Raw genomic sequence first — 18,039 nt, 5'->3', positions numbered from 1 at the left:
GAGTAGCTGTGGAGAGGCACAATATTAACAGTATTGAATGAGTCACTGTTCACTCTTACACAGGTAATTGTGCTCCAAGAGGCAAAGCTTCTGTCGTGTACTCCCAGCACGTCCCTGCTTCGCTGTATGCATTGCTTCACTGAGAGAGAGTTGCGTACTATCCAGTTTATGTTAGTGGCAGGATCTGCTTTCCGGGCCCTAACTTCTTAAGGAGATTGTTGCCACTCTCACCAAAAAATTTATCTTACTTCTTTTTGTCACTCCTTGCACAGGTCAGGCTGAGTAGTGAAATGTATTTAACAAAAAGCACTCTTCCAAAAACATGAGAAATGTCTCCAGTGCACTGAGCAAATCTCTTGGCTTATTAACCTGCAGAAAAATGGCATGCACTATTTCAGATCTAACAAAGTGGAAGATTCAAGCTGTCTTGGCAGCAGCATCTTATAATATTATAACATTATATTATAAGAATATAAGATACTGGGGGGCAGGGACCTGTAGGTGGTGCCTTTTTAGGTGTGACTTTAATGGTCACAGGTAAGCAGTGCAAGGGTGCAGATTCCCTTAGTCCATCTAAGAGGACTGTTGTTAAGAGGCAAGAGCCTCTTAACAACAGAAATCCCATTAGCAATGCCCATTCAGCAGCCCTCTGATGGACAAGTTAATTGGCAACATTTTGCTGAGTACTGAATCAAGTGTGTTATAGTGGTGTTTAGTCTCTGCTAATAAGCTCATTAATTCGGTGTTAATTGTGTTACTGGATAGGCAAAGTGGTATATGAATGGAGATGGGGAGGTAGGTGGCTCCATCTGTGCTCTAGCATTTTATTTTCTATCCATTTTGTTCATTATGATACCCGTGTTTTTTGATAAAAAGACTTGTTTGGTGTATTTTTTTGGATGCTTTCAGTCAAGATGGTTCACTCAGCTTGTCATAGTCTAGGTTAGAAAAGCAGGAGGTTTTTTAAGACGATACATAGGGTTTCTTAGCTAGTAATCCTAACTGAATTTTGCCTCTGCTATAGGTTCAGAGCAGGACTGCATACTATAGGTTCAGAGCAGGACCGCATTTACCTTTGAGTTTTATCTGCTTTCACTAATTATATTATACTATTTAAGGAAATGAGCATTGCCTTATTTTTACAGTCCATGTGTTGTCCCTAGGTAAGATTCCAGGTACTGTTGTAATAATAATGAAATCAATACCACAGAGCACGGCATCTAGTGAGAGCTTTACTCATAGGAACTGCTTATCGTTGTGGTTATTAGCTCAGAGGCAGTAAATCACCTACCAAATCTCTTATCTGCAAAGCAGTTTGATAGTGCCAGCACTGTATCTCTGGTTTTGAGTGTGATTATATTAGTCTGTCAGCTTGGTTTTCCTCATTTTTTGGAGAATATACTTGATTATTTCCTACAGACTGGCAAGGAGAAAGCGGAGAAACAACACAACTGAAAACTAATGAAAACTTTACTGTGGGCGATATCCAAAATTAACAGTGGGGCTGCCACGTTGCATTCCCTCTGTCTCCCCACCTTAATGAGTTGCATATTTCCCTTTCCACTGGCGCACACACTTCCTTGGATCACAGACATTTCTGGGCACAGGGTACATGCACAGACATACAGGTGCACACTGAACTGCTTTTTCCCACAGTCTGGGTTGTCTGGGCGTTAGTCAGCCCCAACCTGGAAAGCGGATAGTCCCATTGGCACAATACCGATCCCTAGCTGTAAGCCTAGCCTCTCCGTTTGTCTTGTGTCCCACAGAATATGCTAAGGGATTTTTGCCCCAGCAAAAAAATAAACTTTGGTGAGTCTTGACGTGCTTGTGCAAACATGTCTTTATGACTGCTGCCTTCAAATCACAGCTGTTAACCTCTGTTTGCATTATCTGTTCCTGGTCATGAAACTCTTTGAAGGCACAACTGTGCTTAGACTCTGAGGCTAATATTTTTCCCAAAACCATTATTTTCAGTAGGAAAGTAAGTATATTCTCAATTTGATTTTGCTTACTTCATGGAAAACAAGGTGGTGTTAGTTTTCTGAGTTGTCAGGTGAGCCAAGATTGGGGTGGTCTAGGACTTAACTACTTTTCCTAACTTAAGATTTTATCTTCTACCTGGTGAAATTGAACCTGGAGTGAGTTAAAGAACTCTCAACACTCTGCCTTGTTCTTGGCGATGTTTTCAATGAAAGAGGATCATGTTGTGTCCCCTTCTCCACCCCCGAAGCTACACAAAGAGACAGTGCTGTACAACAAGTTGATTGGCGCTCAGTCCAGCTATGGAGCCGTGGTAGATTTTCATTTGTTATAAATTATGATACCATTGTTTGTACATGTATAGACTTGCTTGATATATCATTTGCTTACATGTAGTAAAGAAGGCAGGCTTAGCGCTCCTTGTTCTAGATTAGAAAAGCAGGTCCTGTATGAAGGCATCATGCTGACTCAGCCAACAAAATCTTAGTAGAATTTTACCTCTGCAGTAGGTCATGAAGAATCATTTTTAAAATCAAATCTGGCTTGTCAGAGGTCTGCCTGTGTAGTATTCACCGCGTTGTGTCCTCTTGGAGATGACCAGTTACCTCTGCTTAAACGAAGTTGTAACCCTAACTCATGCCTCTTGGAGAGGTGTAAAATATTATGATTTAATCAAAATGGTTACTACCATGTCTGCTATCCCACAGGTATGTGTAACAGACAAATGACTCAAAACTGGTAGGTGTTTCCTACATGTTCCTGAGGTTTCTTGGAAAATGGAGAGAGATTTTTTATAGTGGTTTTCTTTCTTTAGATTTTCTCCAGTTCACGTCTCTTCAGCTAAGTTACCTTTTATTGCCATGACGTTTCTCTAGGGACTTTCTCAATCTAAGAAGATACCTCTTCGGAAGCCTGCCTGTTTCACCCCATGGCACCATATTTGTGTACAAGAACATTAAAGTCAGCATACTGTAGGCCTGACAAAAGTGGATTTATTCTGGAAGCTGCCTGCTGGCTGTGGTGTTCCCAGGTCGGCACGGAGCAGTGTGAGGGCTGATACAAGACACACTGATCACAGAATCACAGAATCGTACAGGTTGGAAAAGACCTTTAAGATCATCAAGTCCAACCGTAAACCTAACACTACCAAGTCCACCACTAGACCATGTCCCTAAGCACCTCATCCAAGGTTGTTTGCCAACACAAAGGTTGTTTGCCTTTGTGTGCCTTTAAAACAAATAGCATATGGTTCTGTGAGTGTTCCTGTAATTCAAAGTAGTCATGCTGCCTGCAGAAATGAAGGGCACCGTGCACACGTAAAACTTATACAGTATTTTCTAATGAAATACGACAACCCGTTTGTGCAGCTGTGTCTAATAAGGCATGAATACACTTAACTGCTATTTACCTCCTCACACTCTGTTTGTTTGGAATACAGAAATGCTGTACATTGAACATTAGGCAATTCAGTATAGAAATCTAACTTGGACTATTGATAGGAAGTATTTCATAATTTCATAGCAGGTTAAAACATATGGTTGTAGTTAGATAAATAAATGGCTTAGTCCATAAACCACTGCCATTCAGCACAACTGTCGGGTTGATGTACGTTTATCCTTCAGGAGAGTAAAATGTAGGTAATGGATAAGTAATAAATGATAGTCTGGGTCTCTGCCTGGGGAAGGGAAAAGTTTCAAATTCTTTTTAACGAGGGCATTAGTAAGAGAAGAGGAAAAGGTAATGTGCCAGAGATGATAAACTCTCCAAATATGACTTAATTCTATCCATCAGTTTCTCTTCTAGTATTTCTTCCCTACTCATCCCCATGTCTAGGGAAAGGGAAATAGCTGCTAAGCCGTAGGCAGCAAAGGACTCAGACATACTCCATAGTTTCATCTGACTTACCCTCGCATAGTAGTGCTGCCTTTCCTGAATGGAGCAGAAGGGTTATTCTCCGATAAAAATAAGGAACGGTTTCTTTAAGTTTTTAGAAATGTCTCTGGTTTTCTCTGAATTTCGTAACCCAGTATTCTTCTGCAACACAGGAACAAAGATAACACAGTTAAATTTGGGAAGATGTAGGCACTGTATTAAGTGAGCTTATCAAATGCTGTAGCTATTCAATGTATCTGCTCAGAATATTGTTTTTCAGTTGTCAGTAGGATCAGAGTGTGGTTAAAATAAAGGTTCCCCAAGAGAGAGCGGCATGGGTCCACAACTGCCTTTTTATTAACAGATATTTTTAAAATGGCTATGGTGTCCCTGGTGGCTAGGCTCTCAATGGCTTGATGTGTTTTGTTTCTGTTTGGTTTTGAAAGTACATTTTTAAAAAGCATTCATTCTTATATCTGTTTTAACAGATACAGTTATGAGAAAACTCTGAAAGTCTCTACTTGCAGAATAAACAAAAAATTTTAAAAGCTAAAATTATTGGTATCATGTACCACTACCTAAAGTTCATTATCTCTAATGGGCAGTAGCCCTAGCTGGGTGTAAGCTTAGCTGTGACTATCATATAGTCACAATCAGAAGATTGTGACTATATGATACATAGGAATACATTTCAAAATATATGTTCTTGTACCAAAAGCTCTCTTAACCTTCTCACTTGTCTTAATTATCCTGCTTCCCCTCTGTGCAGTTTTTTCCCCAGACTGTAGATGGATTTTCTGTCCAGGTTATTTCATTTCTGGAATTACTCAAAAAATACTCGGTACTCAAGGAGTCAATGCACAACACTCAAGCACCCTGTATTCTGCAGTAGTTCTGGAGAGCTTTGGAACAACTGAGCACCTTTTGTGTCCTCTTATCTACTGTTTCTCCAAGCTTGTCTTGGTGAGAGGTTGGCTTTTGCCAGAATTATTGGAAAATTGATGCGTCTTCTCCTGTGTCCCCTGGAAGAAAAGGGTGTTTGAGAATCTACGTACTGTAGGAGGGAAATGGTTCACTGCGTCTTTTCATTGCATCTACAGCGATGGCAGCAGATACACAAAGACGTAAGCTGCTGCTACTTCAAGGGAGTGTCAATCACTGACTTAGGCAAAGTTTTGTATTGTCTACATACTGTTTTAGTTTCATCTGCTTGTTTGCTGCAGAAAAGAGATTGAATGTACTGAAGGCGCATGTGCCAACATTTAATTGGTAGGGGTCTGACTGCACGCATTGGCAACAAACGTGTAGATTGGGAAGCCACCATGCATTTCAGGGGACATCATAGCTGAGAAATCTATTTGCAGAATGCAAAACTTCAATGTTTTGCTTTGGGTTCTGATTTCACCCAATTTTTGCAGCTACACAGAATGAAACTTTTTCTGTGTGAATTCAACCTGTAAGGCTGTCAGTTTGAACTCCAAATGTCAGCATCTGCAAATGGTTTGGTTGCTTCTGTGAAATTAATTGTTTCCTAGCCTATCACTGTGTACGTTTGTGTTTTATCCATAGCCTGAGCAAGATCTCTATTAGAAGTGATTGCTACTATAAAATGAATGATTTCTTTAGTATCTGATGGGTGGACCTAGAGAAGTAAAGATAAGCATGGAGTAGTCTGCCCTTTCTCATCCTGCTTCCCTTCTGTAAGTCAGAGGATATGCAGTTCTAAGACATCAGTAAAGCACTCTTGGTGGGCACTAGTTATGTTGTCCTTTTCCTGCATATGCTGTTCATAGGAGTTTTATTTTCATCAAATACGTAGAGGCAGAGGATACCTGTAAATCTTTTAACTCTCAAATGTTTTCAGTAAGTAATGGCACGGGAACTGAATTTTGTAGTTAAAAATACAAAAGCTAGACTGCTGTCTCACAGAGAGCGCAACATATTTCATGCAGATGGGCTCTCAAACGACGATGGAAACAGCACCTCATGGATGACCAGGTGACCTGTTTTTCTGTCCTGACGAACTAAAAATAATTTACATATTTTTGTTTTTAAAACATTTGCATGTCATCTTGGTGTGATTACTGGCACATGTTGTATTGATTCAACTTTATTGTCACATTATTCTCTTGCATTCAAGGGCCACATGTGCTCCACATCTGGTGACCATTCAAGGGCCTTTTGAAAAACATCACCACTTTTTTGTTCTTAGAAATGCTTATGACAAATATCACACTGTTGCATCTGCTTCTGCTGTTGGTTGCAAACAGGATGCACTAGGCTGTGCCTACTGTCCAGTTACAAAACCACCAAAGACAACATAATACATTTCCTGTTAACCAAAGTGATTAACTGCTTGATTATTGGTCCTTGTTCCTTGCACCAGAATGACTATGCATCCTTGTTCTGGTGAAACCACAGTGGACTGTACTGGATGTGTATCTCTTTATGGCCACTTTCATTAGACTAGGCAACGTGGGAAAAAGGGACAGCAGGAAGAAAACCATTGCATTTTTAGGAATGAATAGGAACCCTCTTTTTTTATAGTTATTTATGCTAAAATATAATCTTGCTTTTGAGGAAAGCATGCCTTAAAAACTGCTAGCATAGTATTCAATGTCAAAAGTCACCAATAAACTACTACTTAAAACATTCTGGGAAAAGCTGAATGTTTTCCTACAGATCTGTCAGTACTGTTCTGGTTTGGTACATTGCTCAATGCATTTTATAGTGTGACTGCATGACTATTTACCACGCTTCATGACGATGACGTTGCATTTATCGTGAACCTCTCATGGTGAGAAGTATACTCATTCTGAACACCATCTGTTTAGAATATACAGTTCCCCGTACCAAATCAGTTGCATGCAAAGGAGATTGCAGTGTGCTTTTCACACATTATTTGTTATGTAGGGCAAAGTTAAAAATCATGATTAGCATCTTCTTACATTTCACCCTTAGGTGCATATAATATAAAATCTCATTTGGAGGTACCTAAAGCCAAACTCAAACCTGAAACATGTTTAGTTGGGCTTAGAATGAAGGAGAAAATATTCTCCTGACTCAATAATGAACTTCATTTCTCTTTTGGGACTTGACTTCTGACACAGAGAGAAGGCCAAAATAAAAACCAGAGTGAGTGAGGGCCCCGACTTAAACCTGCTTTTAATTAAGCCTTGTAAAGAAGCTTTTCTGCTAAAACTCTCAGGTTGAAGAGTTCATGCAAAAAAACCTCCCTGTGGCTTATGAACAGCCAAAGTGGGGACATTCAAACACACATTTTGGAATAGTTTAAACCAGAAAAAAATGCAAGTGAGAAAGTCCATATTATTAGTTTAATGCAGTTTTTAGCAGGCTACTCCTTTTCCAGTTATATTCTTTTTTTGTCATTCTGTGTGTTTCAGTTTAAAACTTAATGCCGCTACAAGATGTTTTGATATTAACAAACATGAAAACTAAATTGCTTTGGTTTCCTTTTTTCCTAATTGCACATAAATCTGACCCATTTCAGCTGGACACAGTTACAGTGCGTTAGAAATGTAATACACATTTCAAATCAGAACCCTTGTGCCAAGGCAAAGGTCAAAGTAATTTTCTTGTTTGTTTGGTTTTAAAGGGATTAAATAAATGTAGTTTTTTTACCACAAGGAAAGTGATAGTGCCTGTTGCTCAAGTATGGCTTTTAAGTCCACGTTTAAATGGGAGTAGACAATCCTGTCTGGAGCGGTGGCAGGGATCATTTCACAAGTAAAGGCTGTGGGCTTTCTGTGCAAAGTGATGCTCATTGTGCAAGACTTCAGCTAGATCACTTACACTATCAACCCCAGACAAGAGCTTACACCACGCTAAAATAAAGCTGTGGCTTCAGTGACAGGCTGTAAACAAAAAGGGGTGGGATACAGTTAATGGCAGCAGTATAGCGCTAAAGAAAAATAAATAATTCCCTTTTACTGGCAACTGGCAAAGGCCCAAATCCTGAAACATCATCAATCATCCTTGATGACTAGATGAGATCATAAACCGAATGAGGAAAAATAAACTTGAAGTTAACTTAAATTGTGATTGGCACAGTAAAATTTAACTTTAACCCAAAAAAATGTTTTCTTCTTCCAAAACATTTCTAATTGCCGCCCTTCCCAACTTTTCCCCACCCATTGCAGAACTTCCAAGTGTTCTTCACTGTTGGTAGATGTTATCCCTTATCCTTCCATGTCTGTTTCAGCATGTGCTTTTGGTTTTTTGTTGAGAAGCAAACTGCTTTTGCATTTCTTCCCCCAAAAAATGTTGAGTGTAGTCTTCATATAAATACTGAACATCATGTTATTCATAACCTCATAATTCACCAGTCTACCAGCTGAATAATGTAGCAGGCATGGAAGACTGAGAAGCAAAGGATGTTATACAGACCAGGAGAGCCATTCTGACAAAAATCTGTTGGGGAAAAACTTCCTGAGAAGAATACGTGAAGTTTCTTTTTCAGTTCTTCATACGTCTACAGCTTATTATGAACAAAATACACACTCCAGGGAACAGTTATGTACTGTCAGGAATATTGACTTGATTTTTTAATTTTTACAGCTGTTAATATTTTGCGCCATGATTTTTTACAAAGTTTCTGTATAATATCCCTTGAGAGAGAGGTTTGTTCTTCATGAGCTGATAGCTTTAAATATAAAAGTTAGGTTCTGGAAAGTTGGAGACCTGGTAGAAATAATACTAAAATTCTACCAACAGTGTGAAGTCCTGAGGTTGTGAAGTCAGTTTTGGAGCTGGCAAACTGTATCTTAGTTTAAAAGATAAAGCACGAATATTGCAGTCAGGCAATGATCATTACTGATTATTTGAGAAACATCAGACACATGGTTGGAAGAATTGGTTTGACACTTTTTTTTTGTAAGCAATAAGCAAGGAAATTTTGTGGTTTTAGATCGTTGGTTTAAAGGCACTGTTACACCCTAGCTGTTCATGGCACATACGAAGTAAATTGAGAATATCAATCTGGTTCTCAGGGGTCTAATTGATGCCAAATTGGCAGAGATTGAGTAGAAAGGGAGCTTGGGCTACCCCCTAACCTCTTGAGCTTTTGCATACTTACTTTATCAGTTGTGTAGATAAGGGGGTTTGCTTCACCATGCAATCGATCTGGCCCTTGCTTTAAGATGAAAACACTGAATTTAATTATGTAGCTCTGGGCCTGGGTTCAGCCATCCCCTGTGGTATCAGACATGTAAAGTGAACCTCTGCTGGAAATTAGCATGTATTACTGATGAGCGTTGGGAACAAACTACGCGAGTGATGTTTTCGGTAGATACTGTGAGAGGTTTATTTTTTTCCCCCTTAATTAAAAAAAAAAAAAAAAAAAGAGGTATAAATGCTGACTTAGACTTGCTCTTGTTATATAGTGTTGAAATGGTGGACCGGTCATGTTGATTCTATTTATTTATTTATTTACATAATAAGATTTTTGGGGAAAGCTATTGTAGACTGAGTTAAATTTCAGTCAGCATATGACGGTGCCACATTATTTTATGTGGAGAGAACTTTGTAAATTGAGAAGTTGTGATTTTGGAGGAATGCCTTTCGAAGGCTCACTGCTGGTTGCAGCTTACAGTACCAGAGGGATGGAGCCAAAATAGTACTTTAACTTTTTTCTTCCCCAGTTATACATGTCAATTTTTCTGGCTGTGTTGGCAGGAGGCTTGGTGTGCGGATAGATGTTTATCCCTTTATACGCGATCACGTTCATGTAATTCTTCTTGCCAGAAAGTGGAGACTTCTTAAGTACAGAGGATTTTGAGACACCCAGAGTAGATTTTGGGGTTTTGACAGTAGTTTGTGAGACCCTTCCCAGCGGTCAGTGCACCAGTCTCTGGATGTGGGAACTGAGGGCTTTGTGGCAGTGCCCTGGTGTTGTCAGGAGAGGGAAACGCGGCTGCCATGCGCTAGGACCATACGGCTCTTTTAGGGCCACAGCGTCCCTTGAAAGGACAGATAGTAAAGGTTAAGTGTAATGTGTCATTCTGGGGTACATTGTTTCAATTCTGTTTTCCTAAAGTTGCCACATAAATTTCTCAAGTGGTTGGACATTGAGATTTAAAAACCTTGTTTTCTAAGTTCATGGTATTTTTAGGTGAGATTGGTGGCTAGTGAAATATGTGACCTAATTTAAGGATGAGAACTAGCAGAGTGATCCTTTAGGACCAATTCAGGGTTATTTTGCAGTTGGCTCAGTATTTGCTAGTCTGTGCTGCAAAGGGCTAAGAAAAGAAAATGGCTGTGCTATTTCCAAGGAGAGCTGCTTACTGCTCAAAGTCAGGTCAGCTCTCGCAAATCCCTTTGATACCTCGATCTCAGGATACAGGGCAAGTTTGGACGTCCCAATGGTCCCAAAAAATTCTCAGATGAAGACATGACTTTTCTCGTTGTTTTGCCGTTGCCATCGTCAAAGTTGCCTTTGCTGTGTGGTTTCCACACTCGTAGCTGCAGCTTCAAAGCCTGTTCTAAATTTCATGGCCATCCTTGTACTCTTGCTTTCGCTCTTTTCCTGATGTTTGGGTTATTATTGTGGTTGGTTGGTTGTTGTTCAGTCACCTACTAGTTATTCTCCGGCTGAATGTTTTGCTCTTACTGTGAATTCAGCATTGCTCTGTGCCATTTAAGATGAGGATTTGCCCTTCTTACCAGGATTTTGATAGCTCCACACCAAAAGTTAGTGGATTCATGTATTTGGGAGTATTTGGCAGATAAGGGTATGTTCTGGAAGATTAGGTGAGTAATGAGTGTAACCTTCAGGCATCTTCCATGAATTCAGCCTTTCAGATTAAGTGTAAGATACCGTTGTTGCTATAGTAATCCAGAAATTTAGTAAACTGTTTTTTGGTAGAAGCAGTAAGAAGAATTAGGGGTAACTGAGAGATTGTAGAAATTTTTCTGATTATCGTTTCTTCCTTTGGTAGCAGCAAATATGTATTCCCCATGTCCTTCGGTTTATCCGTGTGTACGGAAAGGTTGCGAGTTTTAAATGATCACTAAAATAGTTAAATAATCATTCTTCTTGTTCCTCTCGTAATCCGCCAGGAATTGGGTACTGGGAAGAAGGATTCCAGGAGCCAGTTCTGCTGCAGGAATGAGGAATACGGATCCCTGTTTTTGGAGTATTTGTCCACTCAGTGGACTGGTTTGAGTGTCAAGCTCTGGCAAGGAAATTTAGCTGGCTTGCCCAAGGGGAGTGAAAGCCGTTGAAGGCAGTGAATATAATCAGAGTAGCTTCATTTTCCTTTTCTAACGCTTCTGCCAAGGATCACTAAGCCCTCACAAAAGTTCTGCTGAATAGAAGAAAACCATTGCACTTAACATACACCTTTGCCTTTAGTGGCTAATGGAACATTTGTGCCGTATATTCACATCATCTTTCATTTCAGACATGAAGTATATAGTGACTTCTGTTTTTTCTTCAAGGAATTTGGTTTGTCAGAGAAACATCTGGTTTATGTAAATGAGCAAAGAATTCGGTACACGAGAAGAGGATTGCAAAATAGTATCTATACGGTCTCTGCATCAGTAATTCAGCGACATTTTGTAAAAATGAACATTTATTACTTCTGTACATGCTGTCTCTTTTTCAGTGTTAATGAGCGCGTTTTCCTCCTGCGAATTTAAAAACAAAAAAAAAAAGAAGAGAGAGAAAAAGAAGCATGTTCGCCCTAGTAATGTAGCAGAATTTTCGTGATGCTCGGGTAATTGCTGCAGAAGGCTGAAGTTCAGCCTGGATCAGGTTTCCAGGCGGCGGCTCTCCTCCCTCCGGCGCTCCAACACCGCCCCCTGCAGGGCCCGGGCCCCGGCTCCCGCCCCGGCCCCCGCCCGGCCCCGGCCCCGCCGCCGCCCCGGCCGCCGCCCGGCCCCGGCCCCACCGCCCCGGCCCCCGCCCGGCCCCGGCCCCGCCGCCGCCCCGGCCCGGCCCGGCCCGGCGCAGCAGGGCAGCGGGGGCAGCCTGGCGGCTGAGCTCCTTTCAGACCGTGCGGGAGAGTAACGCGCGGTGCCGCTTCGGGCCGGGCGGTGAGCGACGGTTTTGTTTCTGCCCCGCTCTTCTGCCTTTTTAATAACAGATACACGTCCTGCCATCCAGTGCATCGGTGTCCGGGCGTGTGCGCTGGCTTCCTTCCAAACCAAATGTAGAGGCCTGCAGGCTTGTCTTTTTTCTTTTGCATAAAGCAAGCTAGTAATTCACCTTAATAAATTCAAAGCGCCGTTAAGCGCGGCGAAACGGTTCTTGTGTCAAAGTTTAATTCTTATTTTTTTTTAATCTGGCTCTGACTCGGTCGTGTTTTATTAAAATGATTTTGGTGGCATTTCTCTTGCATGTTTTCTGATGTGGAAAAACAAATCAAACCCCACTTATCGCATGAATCATTGTTAAAGTCAGCAGTAGTCCTCTGTGTAAAATCTGCCAGTAAAAGCCGGGAGGATGGGGATTAAACCTGGAGCACATTAAATTAGTTCCAGTCTATCCCGAGCAGGCTCTGCATTGCTTGCTTAGGCAGGCAAAACGGAAACAGGCAGTTTATAACAAGGCTGGTTTAAAAACTGTGGGGTTCATTTGAAAAAGATTTATATCCCCCACTTATATAAACATTACAAATGTGGGCTGCAAGCAGGAGGCAAATCTTTATCGAAATCTCTTTAAGAGCTTTTTCATTGTGAACAAAATGGACAGCATGTACTCTTGTTTGAAGATTCGCCAATATTTGTACAATAATCTTTTCTCAATGCTCTGACTAATTAAAATACGGCTCAGGGTAGAACAGTGAGACCACCAACCGGTAATTTGCAGAGATCTGACAAAAGTGGTGATGACTGAGGTGGCGGAGGGAAATTATTTGGAGGCAGGAGAAAAGATTGTCCTGAGACTGGTTTAGGTTTGTTGTAGTGGTTATTAAAAAAAAGGTGACATTTTAAAGAGAAAACAACTGTGTCTAGATTTATCTCCACCCACCCCGCTTTCCTGATGGATGCTGCTGTTCTTAAACAGTAGCACAGAAATTTTGTGGGTTATGTGATCTTTGCTAGGGTCTGCAGAACTCTCTGCTGGGAAGGTCGGAATGTTTGCTCCAGTAAAACTTAGAAAGGAGTCTGGGACGTGAGGGTCCCAGCTGATGGCTGGAGTAGCTACCTGTATTGTAACGTTTGGGGGTAACTTAGTTGTGATGATGTTATTTTGGAAGTTTATTTTTAGAAAGATTAAACATATGTTAGTGCAGTAAAAAAATCTATTTTTATTTTTAGTATTAACACACAATTTTATTTCTAGCTGTTGCAATACCATTTTACTTTGTTTATTTAGGGTACATGTTATCAGAGTTGTCCAGATCTGGGATTTAACAGAAAGTGCTTTTCATATTTCATTTTGATGCTAATAAACAGCATCTAAAAGAGGTTTGTAATACTAGCCTGCCTTCCAAAATGGGATCCAAGTCTCAGATAAATGACTTAAAAGTATTTTGTGAGTCGTAACATATAACGAAGATCCTCTGGATTCTCTCATTCAAACTATGGTTTCTCATACCTCTTCTTTTTTGCTGCCATGGTCTCTCCATACAGAATGTCACGTATGCCCCAAATGTCTGATTCTTCTGTCCTGAAAGCGGACTGACAGACAGCTTGTTAGAAAAGCAGGAGCTTTCTGTGCTGTGGAGGGGGTGACGAATTTTCTAGTAGTTGCCAAAAAAGAAATTAGTATTTTTCTGCTGTTATAGTGGTATGTGTACACTGCAGTAGAAGCCATGTACGGTAGAGGTTGGAAGCACTCCCACCCTGAGTTGTGGGGAGCCAGATAAGAAGAATAGAAATTATATCAAAGTGCTATATTTTCTCTCTTGCAAGAGTTGTGCAAGAGAGACTGCGAGGTAGATAGACATACCCATCCTGGCTTTTGAAAAAGCAGCCAGTTAATACTGAGCTCCATCCCGTGACAGCTTGACAGCTATTGATACTCAAACTAAATAGGCTACAGCGGGCTCGGAGTGTGCCTCTGCTGTATTGGCCTCAGCGTACCATGACTTGCGGGGGGGGGAGCTGCAAAGGGAATTATTTGCTGCACTGAATGTTATTACTCATACCTGGGACATGGCATCAGACTGTCAGAGCACTTGAATTAATGCTTGGTAGTGTGAGGAAGCTACCGCTGATTACAGGTGGAGAAAAGCAAGAAGCTCGCAGTCGGACATGGAGGTGAGTGTCGGTCTCTGGAGTCTCAGTCTGGTGCCTGACCACTGGGCCATGCCTCCTTTCTCTCCTACCAGAAAGCACAATGGGGAACTAGAGAATACCTTGGTACCTCACCATCTAGAATATACAACTGAATTGGGGGGGGGGGGGGGGGGCGCTTGTTTGTCGGATTTGTTTTGGGTTTTTTTAACATTGCACATATAACCACCTTTTTTTTGCCTGTATTGAAATCTGAATTGTAGGTGTTATAACTCAGCACATTTTGGTATTCTCCTAGAATTATTTAAAAAAAATAGTTAATATAAAGGTAGCTTAAGCCATGTCTGGGCTTATCTTAAAGGCTGGGTCTTTTTGTTCTGGTTAAAATGGCATGGAATATACATTTCCCCAGATCTTCAGAGTGAAACTTGAACATAAGAAATCCTTTCTGCATGAAGCAACTAGGAAATATATATGAAAGTAACTGAAAACTTCTGAAGTCCTTAAATGTTTGGAATGACATGCATGATTTAAGTGTTTTTAGATATTGGGACCAGATGTCCTGTGCTCCAGTCGGCTCCCTTTGCACAAATGTGATATCATGAGGGATAGTTATGCTGACTCAGGCGTTCGGTTGAGTGGGAGGGAAATCCCAGGGGGACAGAAAGCCAGGATTGTTTTTCTAGTTGTAGCTCGTGCTGGACAAACGGACGTGGAGGAGGTGTGGCAGGAGCAATCCCTGGCAGCCAGGATGCCCTCACATGGCCCTTGCAGCTGGCGGTGGGAAGGCAGCCTGATGCCTTCTCATCCAGAGCAAGGAGCCAGCTGCAAAACCACTGCCAGTGCCACCCAGCACAGCCCGGCCCCACGGGGGGACAGTGGGAGCACTGAAAGGAGCTGAAAGAGGAGAGGACTTGCTGCATGCCCGTCATGGGAAGGGCATGTGGGCCAAGAGGCATGGAGCATCATGACTGACAAGGAAGTGTTGGGTATACTTTCTAATAACTGGCATCCTAAAAGGTCGTATACCCGTGCACAGGCGTGCCCAACCTGGGGCGTGCAGTCTGTTCACCACCGCCTGTGAATACCAGCATTGAGGATTCCTGCTCGGTTAAGGAGCTAAAGGAACAGCTCGTAGGCAGTCGAATTAAAGTTCACTTGAAGAGAGAACTGTTAGCTTCTAGAGCAGGAAAAGATGTCCAGGATGGGATGAGAAGATTGAAAGAAGAATGACATTTCAGAAGTTTTTCACCATAGCATTATCACAGTGGAAAAAGAATTGCCATTTTGCTTATGCCTGTATTTCACTTGATGTTTTATATTTGATGCATGATCAGTAGTTATTGCGGCTGCAGTTCTTGCACATTTATAGGGAAAAAACATACATCCTTTACTTTGAAATGCCACTGTTGTTTCTGCCATCCACTGCTCTCCAAAAGATGATAACCTGATTAGTTTTTAATGGCAGTGGAAAACTGGACAGGAAAATTAAGGTTTTAACCTGATATATTTCATAGGATGAAATGAGATATAGTTGTACACTTAAGCTTGTTCTATTCTTCCCAACCTGAAAAAGGGAAGGAAAACATTCTTCCTTGTGCAGATTATGCCACAGCGAGCATCCTCCAGTGAAGGTGTCCTGTCAATGAAAGATTCCTTCCACACACAAAAATGGATGAGGGGCTCATAAGTTACAAACTTACTCATGCGTGTGACATCTGCCTTTAATCACCATGAAAGCCTGAATCCTGTTTAAAGCATGGCGAGCCTTGTACAAGGGCTAGAAATGTCAGTACTCTATTGTGATAACATTTACTGTACTGATTAACAGCCGTGGTGCTCTGCAGAGGACTGATAATCTGCCTTTGCATGTCTCTGTGTTGCCGTTCTGTCTCCTTCCTGTGGTTCCAGCCGGGACTGTGGGCAGAGCAGTGGGATCTTCTCCTATGCAAACCTCCCATGTCCGTATATGTTTTTGCTTTGTGGCTTATGTCATACATTATCTCTTTGTCTATCTGCATACCGAGGTATAAAATATTTTAAAGACAATGTAAAATATTTCAAAGTTAGCTGCTGTTTAAATTTGTATCTGTAAAATGCAGTAACGTGATCCAGCATCTAGTCTCATATGGCTGTCTCACGCAAGTTGAAGTTCTAAATGGCTTTCAAGTTTCTTGACTCACAGGAATTTCAATTCCTAGTATTTTGGTAAATTCCAACAGTTTCTGGCAGGTATGTTTATCTTAGTGATAGATTTTCACTGTTTCCTAGGGGTTTTTTAAGAAAAGGGACAGAAGAAAAGGGATGGGGAGAGAGAGTGCTACTTTGCTCAGATCTACATCCATTTCCATTGAAATTGTCAACAAAAGTTGGATGCCAGGGATACTGTGAAACGGGGTATGTTTTAGCCAAATAGTACCCTTATTCAGCATATTTTATGCAATAGTATAATCTCTAAGCATCGCTAAAAGCTTTCAGGTATATGTTTGGCCATAACTTAGTTGGAAACATGATTTGTACCATGCTTTGGCGCAAACTGGTATTGATGCTTGTGGCAATGTATAGTAGATGTCCTGATTGTCTGTTAGTATCAGACTTCTAGGGGCAGAAGTTGACTGGATTTGTTGGAAAATGTTTGATGGTGAGGTAACGCACACACAAAAAAGCCAACAGCAATAAGAAAACAAATTTCTTTCAAACGAACCCAAACAGTCGTGTGGGCTCCAAAATCCTTTTGTTTTTCACTCATCAGGAATAGACTTGTTTTCCCATTTTGCCCTTGTCCCAGGCCATCTCATTTTTTCATTTCCGGTACCAGTGGCCACCGTGGACTGACCCATCACCAAAAGTCTGGAGGTTTCCCTGCCACCCTGAGGAGTTCCTGGGAGATCTGACATTAGGCTGGTGTAGGAGTGAAGGATGATACAAAGGGCTGAGAGAGAAGAGGTGCCTCAGAAGGCAAGGATGTGGAGGAAAAGGCACAAGATGGGGTTATTGTGACTGTCAAACAGTCTCCTTTTACAACTTACTGCTGTGTGCCAGTCCTCACAGCATGTCCAGTCTTTCAGTATGTATTACCTTTATCCTTTCTGCTATTTCTAAATTATTTTTCCCTCACGATTCTTTTCACTGCAATTAAGCACTGTTCCAAAGGGTTTATGGTTTTATTCACCAGATTAATTTGATGCATAGTGTTTTGTTGTGTGAGATCACTGAGTTTGTGCTTTCTGCTTGTTTTCTGTCTGTTCACCCTCCAAAGTCTTTCTGAAAGATGCACACCACTGAGAGGATCTCCACTAACTTGAGAGTTGGAAAATCATAGTTTCAACTTCCCTTGTTTCTCTTGTGCCTTTCTTGATTAGGTTCAAGAGCTGTCTCGTACTCTGAAATTTTCTTCTGCCTAAAGAGACATACATAAACTGTTATTCTTCCTTTTGATAAGTAAACTGTCTCTCACTCTGAAGAAATTTACTCTTTTAGTTGTTTTGTAACTCTCTCCAACATTATCTCTAGTTTTCCACAGCTTCTTAGAAATGTGGACACTGGAACTGGGCACGATATATTGGAATTAATTCTGACAGTGCCACATACTGTAATAAACCTGCTCCCCTACTTCTTTCCCCTGGATACTGTATTTTGTAGATATATTGGTCTTGGTCCTTTTGCCATGGCTTTGAGGTAAATATGTCCATTTGATCCATGGATTGGATCAAAAAGGTAGCTGAGCTAGTTAGCTTTTTCTAACCATACTCAAAAGCAGCTGCCTACAGAAGATTAAGAGAAGAGGACAAGGTTATATGATACTCTCCGAGCTCCAACCATTTTGAGTTCTGGAACAGATGTGGTTTCTGTGTATTTACTAACATTTGATGGAAATCATCCACCCGAGAGTGTTGAAGGAGCTGGCAGAAGAGCTCACCAAGCCCCTTTCCATCATTTACCAGCAGTCCTGGCTAACTGGGGAGGTCCCTGCTGACTGGA

At 41.2% G+C, this 18,039-nt stretch overlaps 1 protein-coding gene across 1 annotated transcript in view; it reads left to right on the top strand.

Annotated features, from left to right (window-relative positions):
- SCFD2 (sec1 family domain containing 2) overlaps positions 1 to 18,039 on the top strand; it is a 207,591-nt gene that overhangs the window by 65,315 nt on the left and 124,237 nt on the right. The window lies entirely within an intron of this gene.

The sequence above is a fragment of the Mycteria americana genome, chromosome 4 (assembly GCF_035582795.1).
Source record: "Mycteria americana isolate JAX WOST 10 ecotype Jacksonville Zoo and Gardens chromosome 4, USCA_MyAme_1.0, whole genome shotgun sequence".
Classification (NCBI taxonomy): domain Eukaryota; kingdom Metazoa; phylum Chordata; class Aves; order Ciconiiformes; family Ciconiidae; genus Mycteria; species Mycteria americana.
This window is presented reverse-complemented; position numbering and strand designations above follow the sequence as displayed.